The 11,084-nt window shown below is 38.0% G+C and overlaps 1 long non-coding RNA gene across 2 annotated transcripts; it reads left to right on the forward strand.

Moving 5' to 3' along the window:
* Positions 1 to 1,612: 1,612 nt before the first annotated feature.
* LOC111340918 (uncharacterized) lies at positions 1,613 to 4,194 on the forward strand. 2 transcript variants are annotated; one of them, XR_015988497.1, is made up of 3 exons: positions 1,613 to 2,494; positions 3,037 to 3,174; positions 3,689 to 4,194. It is a non-coding gene; the product is annotated as an uncharacterized LOC111340918 (long non-coding RNA). The 2 variants fall into 2 exon arrangements; XR_002695797.2 differs by having other exon boundaries at positions 1,613 to 2,404.
* The last annotated feature ends 6,890 nt before the right edge of the window (positions 4,195 to 11,084 follow it).

Consider the following 11,084-nt stretch of genomic DNA (forward strand, 5'->3'; position numbering starts at 1 on the left):
CTTTCAAATTTTGCATACAGTCAGGCACTTTGGGGGGATGCACAAAAATTCCCTTTTAAAAGGTGCAGCACTCTTGTTGCCATAGTAACAACGGCTGCTTCTTCGAGGCCTACGGCCTCATTTTCATACGAAAACGTCGCAACAAAGTGTTAAATGGTTATTTCTTTTTCTCAACCTAAATACAAAATTACAAATTGGTACCTCTATCATACATGGTGACATCATTCCTCTTCACTTTGACGCATTCAATTTTCCTTGGGAGTGAATTTGAACCCACCAATAGATTATTTATCTCGGTACAGCTCCGGTCATTTTTGTTGTAGGGAAAACGTTTCTCCAAAAGTTCACCGATTCTGGAACTGAAACTACCCACCTAGTTGGTTATAATAAACTAGTTTTTAAATATGTAAAAATCTCTGCCGGCCGGCCTCTGTTTTTCATACCGGCAATTCGCGAACGAAGCTCAAAAATCAGATACTGCATAATTTGGCGATCTTTCATCTAATGTTCTCAACAACAAACGTTTCATATAAATGCAACGTGCGAGACTTTATAAGAATGTTACCTTATGAGCAATATCTCAAAAAGAAATCTCGCCTCTGGCTGTCATCTTTTAAAAAAATTGATCAGCCTTCATGGAGGACTGCTCGACGTAACTACAAACATATACCTCAGATTGTGTGCATATCATCCAGATTCCGAGTGCTACACCTTCTTTCATGTGAATTTGAGCAATCCGAAATCCTCCGAAGATATGCCGTTGTTATATTTGTATGTCATTTGAAACATGCTAAAGTCGGCTGATCTACACGAAACTATCCTATCACCGACCATTTGTCATAAACGTGTACGTTATCACGATGGGGTGACGCTGTATTTCTCCATGAAGTTTCCATCGGTCGCTCCGATGAAGACGAGAAAGGGACATTTTTCGATATTTCAGCGGATTTCTGCGCACTCTGAAGTAAAAACAACCAATAAAAAGGGAATCCTCGTTTGAACGCTCGTTAAAACTGAGAATCAGAGAGCGATTTCTGAGAACATATCGCAACTTGTCAGTGGTAGTACTCCATATAAAACCTAGTTGCAACAATAGCAATAGCAGTGTGAACAACTCAATATCTCCGCTGTACAGCAAATGGAACAGGGATTTTCATTACAATCAATTTCCAAAAATTTAACTTTTTGTCAGGGAGTCTTTTACATGCTCAAACATTATGTTGGCTTCACGCCTTGAGATTTATTCCTCTTGATAATAATATGCTCTAGTAGGTGCCTACAAAATTACAAAGGTTCTTTTATTTTGGTGTCACTTGGACTGTGAAGCGATTTGAAATAATTAATGCTGTCACTGATGAACCAACGGGCACAATGTTCTCAGCTAAAAGCTTGATAATCTCCACAGACTAACGTTGTTGGACCGCGGAACGATCTCCTTTTTCTTTCTAGTGAGCAAGCCAACTCAGGGGGAAATTGTATATAGAAATATCCACTTGTGTTTTACTATATACAGTTGCTAGTTGACTGGTAGTACCACAAGCGTTACAAAGAAAGTCACCAAAACAGTGTAAAAGGATCGTAAGCGCAAAGCGGCTACGGAAAAAAGGTAACGAGACTTCATACGTTGTATTCCTTGCTTGTATTATCCCTTTTAAATTTTTCTTAATTTTTTTCATAATATTTCCTTGTTTTAACGGCCCACGCTTATGCTTAAAACTCGATCTTAATATGTTAGGTATTCCCATTAACAAAATCACACACAGTACGCTTGAGACGCTTGTGATAATTCGAAATGAAAACTATTTCGTCATGATTGGTCGCATAATTATAGAAATTATGACGCCTGCGCAAGTTGTCACATCATATATCTAAAATCAGACACTTTCTTGTACATCATTTATATGGGCACTTACTTGTATCAGTACATATTTGATGTTAATAAAGTGATTATGACAGGCACAATATCAGTGCTGAATTTATTCGACTCACTTCCTCAAAGTTGCTCAAAATTGTCATGTCATATTTTCTGAATACAAATAACTGACGCTGCATGCATAGAGAACAAAGCATAGAAGATAAGAGGAGATAAGAAGTTATCACCTTCAGTTTAGCTGCAGTGCGGGAGGATCGTACAACTGTGAGATGAAGCGGTCACACTCACAGCCAACTCCTGGGGTTTCCCTGCCCTCCTTTAGTTCGAAAATCAGCAAGATACTTCCTCCTTCTAAATTTTTACAGATCGCTATTGGAATTTATGGCCACCTTAAAATATCCAAATATTAAAGGTTTATAGTTTCATTTTCTGCATTTCTGTAGGATTTCAGTCTAACATGTGCACGTCTCAGAATTGAGCTTAGCTGCATGGACAAACCTCTACTTGAAGAAACATGGTGTCCCTCACAAGGTAGCGTGGTGTCATTAGATTCTTGTGGAATACAAATCTTACACTGCCGATGGTACTGATCTAAGCATCTGAATTCGGTCGATAAATAAGGTGATTACTGATGCACTCGGACACATTTATCCTGTCTTTTTGATCAAGGAGGGTAAATGTGACGTCGCAACAAAAGGGCCACGGCAGTATGGCGTCGAAATCCCCCTTCATAACACGTAGGAATACAGAAACATAAGTGTGCTTGTTTGAGCGACTTCCATCAGGTCGTAAACAAATCGAAAATTTGTAACCATGTTTTCCAGTTAGGAAAGAAGAACTGTATATTTCATTCTCAAATCCATTTTGGACATTTTTTAAGATGTCGGTGAAACCAGTTATCTTCCACACAGATTTACCACTCACCAATTCTGACACATTTTCCTCCTGGGCAGTTACCTTTGCTTCGAGAACGGCATTGGCGGATTTTAATTCCTGTACTTGATGTTTTAGAGTTTATTTCTCCTGCTCTAGTTGTGCTTGATTAAATTCAAGGGCGCTTACTTTCTCTTCAAGTTTGGAATTCGCCTCTTTGAAAATTCTGCAGGCATTTTCAAAATGGATTCTCATTGTGGTCTGAAGTTGTAATTCTACTTCCTTTCTAGGGATCTGAAATGAGGATTAATTAAATGAGACGGAGATAACCTATAATTAAGATGATATAGAATTGGTTGGACTTAACTACATCAATGACAGCCGCTATACTACGCTTCTAAATAAGAGATTATTTGCAACTCTTTACAGTAAGTAAATAAGAAATTAGATTTCGTCTCTAATTTTATTCAAGCAGTAACGTCGCTTATTTCCTACGGTTTAAGCAATCAATGATACAAAAAACAGAAAAACAGAACAAAAATTAGCTTGGTGTTGCGGCCCATATCAACATATGGACAAGAAATTATGGTTAGTGGGCAAAGGTTGTCGGCGTACGTTCGCAAATTCTCTTTGTTTGCTTTTGTGATTCAGTCTACGGCTAAAAAAGAGCTATAAAAATGAGGTACTTGGATTAGGCATTTTGGGTGTTGCGCACAACAGTGAACACAATCTTCCATCTTCCATTGGCATGTGCTGTTCACGTGATCATCCAGGTCCTTTCTTTTAACAGTTTCTGAACAATTTTCGTTGCTCCAGGAAGCAAGTTGGAAACTGAAAGATGACAGGTGGTCCTGTTAAAAAAATTGTAATATTTTCCGTTGATATCAGATATAAAATGATCCTCGCAACGAATAACAATTCAATTCTCTATTCAATTAAAAGGAGTGTCAGCAAGACAAGCCAAAAGCCAGCTACACAGACAGACACAAGGAAACAGACATAAAGGAAGAAACGTAAACTGAATTGTAAATATACAAAAGGAGGAACTTATCAACAAACTTAGCTAACATCAACACCCCCAAATATCAGCTGACAGACTGACGCATGGCCCGAATAACAGACCAAAACCAATCGTAACCTCTGTTCTTCCCCGCGACAAAAAGATGCACGAGTTTTGCTATAGATCTTGATTACCTTCAGAAAATCTTCTTTAAAAAATGTGATCATCTTACACTTAGATGTGCTATCTGTGACATAAGGGCAGGATACATTAAAATCTGATATTCAGTCGATATACTTTACCTCCTCCTCCCTTAGCTCACCATTCCACTCGCAACCGTTACTTTGACATTTTATGATATATGACAGCATCTTCCTTTCAGTGGCTTTGTCTGGAAATATGTCCTGTTATGTATGGATAATTAGAAGAGTGAATTTTCTTTACAAAAGCTAGAATTGCAGCAGTTATATTTCGGTGCGTTAACCCATGCGTTATTTAAAATTTTTTTTAAAACAAGCCTCTTGATAAAAAACAGTCTCATTGTATTGATTAAAAGTTCCTGTTTGATGTTGCTGTTGTTGTCATTGATGATGGTAACGATGACGACGAAGTTGATTACCATTACGATGATGATGATGATGTTTTTCAATTACCTTTGTGGGATCAAGTCCTCTCTGTCAGCGGGGAAAGTGCGCGTTGAATCCTCGCTTTCTTGTCTGTTAATTACAATAGATGCATTTTAATCTTCTCATAAATATTTAAATACCGTTGCAAGTTCTGATACAGAAATTATTTATATCAAGTGGATGAGATGGACAGGAAAATGAAGTTTGTTTCGCAACTGTCTAAGGCCTGGAGCGATAATTCATTTTTTTCTAATTTGTTACATCCACTCTTTAGAAAAGATGACAAGTTTATTACTACACCCTACCCTTCATTCTCTCGAGACCTACTCGCATGTAAGTTCTCACATGTGACGCTCCCGCACATTCTGGACGAGTTTTTCATCTGCACTCGCTTCAGTCTCACATCTTAACCGTTTCTGAGATGGCAGCGTACAATTGCTTAACGGTGTGAAACCTGGGAGCCCTATGGGTGATATCCTTTGCACTTAAGTTTGAACAATTAGATATTGAATAATATTTATGTCTCAACAACTATAACATTTTTCGAAGGTCATCATCGTAAGTGTTTGTAGCGGAGTAGTCCGACCATTTTAAAATGGGTGGCTGTAAAATTACCAAGTAAACAGCAATTTAAGTTACCTTCCGGCTTCAGAGTCAATTTACCCGATCTTAAATCTCAATAAATTAGTCGCTCAAGAACTGATTTCTGAAAGTTTGAGGGTTGATGATAAATTGTCCCTTTGAAAAAGAAAATTTGATTTTAGGTCAGTCGTAATATATGTAAAACGTGAGAAATACAATAAAACGATGAGACAAGCTTTTTTTTCTCGTTTTCGATACTCTGTCATCATAAAAAAGAAACACTTTTTTGCAAGGAATTGCAAACTAATTAAATCGTGTTGTCAGAAAATTTTGTTTTAGATTTTGAAAGGAGATTCATGATGGGTTTTGTTATGGTTTTTATTTTGCATAGTAGTCACTACTTACGACAACGATGGCCGTAATATCATTCACAGATAAGTTAACAAATTCGAGATTGCAGCCTCTCCGCCAATAATATGTTTACAGGGAACAAAATAAACGATGAAAAAATAATAAAAGAACACTTTTTAAGCGGAAATCGGTAAGTTTGAGCTAAAATCTAAATAAATACACAAACCTTTCCATGTATTTATCGAGGCACTGTCTGTAATATCTGTGACCGCATCTCGTAAGGACTGGCTCTCGCAATGGCAGATGGCAAATTAAGCGAAGTAAATCTTCATCGACAGGACTCACAAAATCGTCATCGTGGCCCCTAAGAAACTGATCGACATGAACCGTTTGCTTGTCCGCGATTTCAATCAAACCGCGATGACCGGCCTTTGTTGTAATTCACAATGACTCGGTTCTATATGATATTTCAGTCCAATTTAGGAAATGACAGCCACCCGTCTTGTCAAAAGTTTCGGAAAAAACCATAGATGGAATTTCAACCGACAAAATTCTCGAATGACAGTTTAAAGTTCTTGTTGGCATGTGTCAGAATAAGCTTTGGAACTGGGGTATGATTTGAGCCTAAAAAGTTTGATTGGAAGCTCACTGGGTGACATTGAAAAATTTTAAATTAACGTTTCCCCGTGCTGTATTACTTGGTATCGATTAAGATTACCACGAGATTAGTGGAAATAAAGTTGCTTTTGAGGATATAATAATTAATTTGAGGCTTTCAATTTCCGCTTGGAAAATTCTACTTAATTTGGTGCAAATCGTAACATTATCATTTGCTGTCACGACATAACCTGTTTTCTTTAAAGTTATCATCTGTTTCACATGACGAAGCTATCCGTAAAGAAGAAGTTTGTTTTCAAATGAAAACGGAAGCACGAATCCTTGTTCAGACACGGCCAATCAATCAGGCTTCGAACATTGAGGCAACCAATTCTCAATATTGCCAAGTGGCCTTTTGACGAATCTAGGAACACTAGGCAAAGAGAGTCAGTCCGAGCTGCAAACTCAGAAAAAAGGAAAAGTTAAGTTGGGGGACCAACCTAAATTTTAAGGAGCAAGGTGTCATGATACACGATATAGGGCCCTTGAATAGATCGTTATGTGATATGAACGTTGTAAACCCAAACCCATCATTATCATCCATTGCGGTTGCGGGCCTCATCAAAACCGTGGTATCAAGATGGTTTGTTGATGTAAACATGGAAACGAAATTCGCCCTGTGGGTAGCATCTTTATATCTTGTTACCCCCCCCCCCCCCTTAGAGCGGCTGTTATTTAGAAGGTAAACAAGTAGAAAGCACAATGTTAAAATTAAGAGTAATAATGATTAATTTAGTTCATGGCATCTTTTCACTATACCTCAGTGCTGTGAACAAGTGCAAGGTGGAGGTGTTAGGTGCACTTCTTTACTTTCTTGCAGTCAAGACTTTCTCTATCAAAAGGACATGTGTAAGCTTGATTTTCATTTTCTTGTCTAATCATGTAAAAAAAAAAAGCGGGACACATTAAGGGAGACCATAATATCTTATTGGTATGCCTGTACAATCAAGTAATCAATTCTGTATTCTGGAAAGGAATCTCAACACGTAGGATGAGATTCAACCTTTACTTCCAGAAGTGACTAACATAAAACCTCTTCCAACCATATTCATACATTATCCAGCAAACAGGTAATGAGAATACTCAAACTTATCAGGTTGAAGTTCTTATCCTGATCTAACACCGAATTCTCAAAACTGATTTACAAAGAAATATGTGGCAGTTGGAGATGAGAATTAATGACCTGATCTTGGGAGTTAAAGGGTCAAGGCATAGCCTTTCATGCTGATAAAAGTCATTCCAATTAGGGGAGAAAACAAAAAAAATTCTCTCGACGGCAGCCTCAAGTTCCCATAGACAAAAGAAGTAGCGAAAACCTGCCGGCCAAACATCACAAAGGCCAAGATCATTCCTAGTACTGAAATTAAATTGCGATATGACAGACTGTGTAAATAATTTTAATTAGACTTAATGCATCCAAGATTGGTTTTTGATGTAATCAGCCTTCCGATCTGCCCTATATTGATCAAAATTTTAACACCAAGGACTACACTATACAATTTTTAGCCTTATAAACTGGCATACTAACAGACTAACAAAATTTGAATTGAAGTACAAATAAACGAGTTTGAGATGAAAAAGTTCTCCTCCCATGGCTGTAAATTAACACTTTGGTTTGCGTACAACCTTCGAACGACTGATCGAAAAGATTTGCCTATAACCCCATACTATTCTTAGAAAAAGCCGTAGGCACTCAATGGTTTTCACCATTGTAAACGGAAATTTTGTCCTGACATCAAACAATTCCTTGAATAAATAACTTTATAAGGCTGCCTCGGGAAGTTTGACACGTTCTTCATTTACATGTAACGACACATTATGACATTAGCCCTCAATACATAATCACAATAGAGATCTACTTGCTGCAAATTGCATTAAAATAAATAATTCTAAGCATACACAAAACCTTTGAAAATTTTTTTCAAGACTGTCTTCAGAATCTGTGACCGCACCTTGTCAGAACTGGCTCTCGTTATGAAACTTGGCAAATTAAACACTGAAAATCTTCTTCAATTTCATTCGTAAACTCCTCATCATAACCAGAAGGTGACTGAAAGTCTTCCATTTCAGACTTACATGAAAATTACACGGGGGCAAATCGTCATTCAGCCCTTCCACGAAAACAAACTACTCCGGACCAGCGATGTCAAAAATTTTGTCAGACCAAGAGGCGATTCGGGACCTGTCATTCATTATAGTTCACCATTCAATATTCTCCAATTTTTATTGGTTTAAATTGATCACGTGACGCGATAGTGTTTATCCGTGGAGAGACACTATCAGCCCTTATAGTTCACCACTCAATTTTCTCCGATTTTTACTGGTTTACATTGATCAGGTGACGCGATAGTTTTCATCCATGGAGAGACACTATCAGCCCTTGTAGTTTACCACTAAATTTTCTCCGATTCATATTAGTTTAAATTGATCACGTGAAATGATATAGTGTTCATCGGTGGAGAGAAACTATCAGCCCATAGTGCCCGTCTGCGGATAATACCTGGATGGATAGTACTCGTCCGTGAAAAATTTTGAATGGTTTGACGGCCGCGAAAATAGGCAGATCGTAAAAACAGCACTGCCAGAAATTTGGAACAATATGGCGGAGGCGGTTCTCGAGTTGCAAGCAAAATGGCGCCGAAACAGTGTAAGAAAATGTATGGGAAAATATTGTTTTTTCAAATAGCTGTCTAAGAATGAGATATTCTTTCGCTGCGTACTTGGAAATGTAGCCTGCATCGGTTAAAGCTTCCATCGCTACGAAAAGAAACACTCAAATTCAAGCCTACCTTTTCCCAAGGTATAAGGGTAAACTCATAATTCTGACTCTAAAATCCCATACAAACTCTTAAAATCTGCTTCGACTAGGTGTTACAATTCTTTTATCGTGGGAACAACCTTGTGAAGATTCGCAACTGCGTAGTTCGATATGCATTCTGCAGAAGTTTGCTCAACTAAATCGCTCGTAAACGGTCGAATATGCTGGCCCACAAATTTTCCTCGAGCCGGGAGACTCTTCGTATTTTCACAGAGCTCAAAAGCCAGATACGCCATTTTTAAATACCTAATTTTGGGAGGGAAGAACACGAAAGATACAAGTCCCCGTAACTGCACAATTTGGCCGCCATTTTCCTTGTTTTGACGTCTCCTTTGGCTTTCTGGGATAGTAATGTACCAGTCCTTTCTCTGGCGGGATTTTATGAAAATAGAAAGTTACGTGTTCACTTCACTTCCCCCGCCGCCATATTGATTTGTCTGTAATACGATATACCGCTGACATTTCGTAACGGGCTCGAAATGTCCCCGATTTCTGGCGATGGTAACTTTTCAATTGTGACAGGTATAACGTATTATTTAGCCAATGTACGGTTGCAAATTATTGACATTTGTGACAGGCTGTATGCATGAATAAACTTTGATTGATCTGCATTTAGTGGGTTTTGACTGTTTTTCAACTGGCGCGCGGAAGAAAATTTAGTGGTGAACGATAAAGACAATAGACCGTTTATGTCTCGGAAATACCGGTCTGATAGTTTCCCCTTGGAAATTTCATGTTCTTAAAACTAGCATATTTGCCCTCGAAGCTTGGCTTCTCTGGCAAATATTTGTTTTAAGAACATCAAATTTCCGCGGGGCAACTATCAGCCCATAGTCCCTCAACAGAAACACTCTATTGTTTTATTAGAGGCGGGTGTAGCCTGGTACAAACGAGAGGAAGGTCACCAAAAATTTAAGGGGTGAGGAGAGGGCCATTTCTTTTTTTAATCACACGAGGGGGAAGGGAGAGGATAACACTTTTTTCTGCAAGAAATTGATAAAGGGCATACAAAAGTTGCACCTGCTTTACAAAAACGATAAAAATACTAAACTGTACCAGTCAAAAAGTTGATCGAGAGAAATTAATGTACGGTGACCGCCCAGCGAAACCGAAACGTGAGTGTTCCCAGCAGGTCCATTACCTCTGGGGTAAATTCATAATTATAACTTCTAGCCATATTCTCAGTATAGAATGAATCACCGTCAAATCTCTTTCTCGCTCCGGCCGTCGCTCTCCTCTCTATGTCAACAAAATCAGTAACCTTCCAAACAAACCTCGAGTTAACCATATCACGGGTCATGTTTGAACCCCTAGTTAGAGAGACCAATCGAGTTCCAGTCAGCTCATTGAGCGGTTATCATCGTGGTTTCAAGATAATCATCTGGTGATCAACAACACAGAGACGCAAGTAGTACCTACTGGTCCCTGTAAGTACAATTACGACCTGGCCATACATAGCTCTGTCATTGAGACACTGTCATCTATCAAAATACTTGGCGTTGAACTTGATAGCATGCTATCTTTCAAGGATCACATTACTAAATAGCTTCAAAAGGTATACGCTAAAAGTGGCGCACTCAAGAGAATAAGGCGTTTTGTCCCTGGCAATGTTATGTTAAGGCTCTATAAAACTTTCATTCTCCCTCACTTTGAATACTGTTTCCCCTCTTTCTTGGAGTGGGGAAAGTGCAAGCGAATCGGCTAGAAGATGCCACTATTATAGTCTTTTATCACTGCTAGGTTATTGTAAATCTACCCTTTATGATGAATTGTTGCGAATATTGAATATGGAAACGTTAGACCAGAGAAGGAAACAACAATCCCTTATTCTGTTATATAAATGTTTGCATAACGACGGTCCCAAGTATATCAAAGACTTTTTCAGTTTTAGGGAAACTGTGTACAATCTGAGAGGAACCGGAATTAATTTGTGCGCACCTAAATCTAATTTAAATTTTAAGAAAAAATCTTTCACTTATATTTGTGCGCAGCTGAGGAATGGATTACCTTCAAGTGTGAAACTGGCCCATAATATTAACCTTTTTAAGAAGCTATTGCAAACATTGAAACTTCAGCTGCTTCACTATTTTATACCTGTATTTAAGTGACTCTGAATTTTATTGTACAAACTTAATTTTAATGTTAATTTAAGTTATTTAAGTTATTGCTTCACCATTTTATACCTGTATTTTAGTGACTGAATTTTATTGTACAAACTTAAATTTTAATGTCACTTTTAAGTTATTGCAATTTCTAATCTATTAAGTCTTGACAGTATGTATTAGGTTTTTTAGATTCTTAATC

The sequence above is a fragment of the Stylophora pistillata genome, chromosome 6 (assembly GCF_964205215.1).
Source record: "Stylophora pistillata chromosome 6, jaStyPist1.2, whole genome shotgun sequence".
NCBI lineage: Eukaryota > Metazoa > Cnidaria > Anthozoa > Scleractinia > Pocilloporidae > Stylophora > Stylophora pistillata.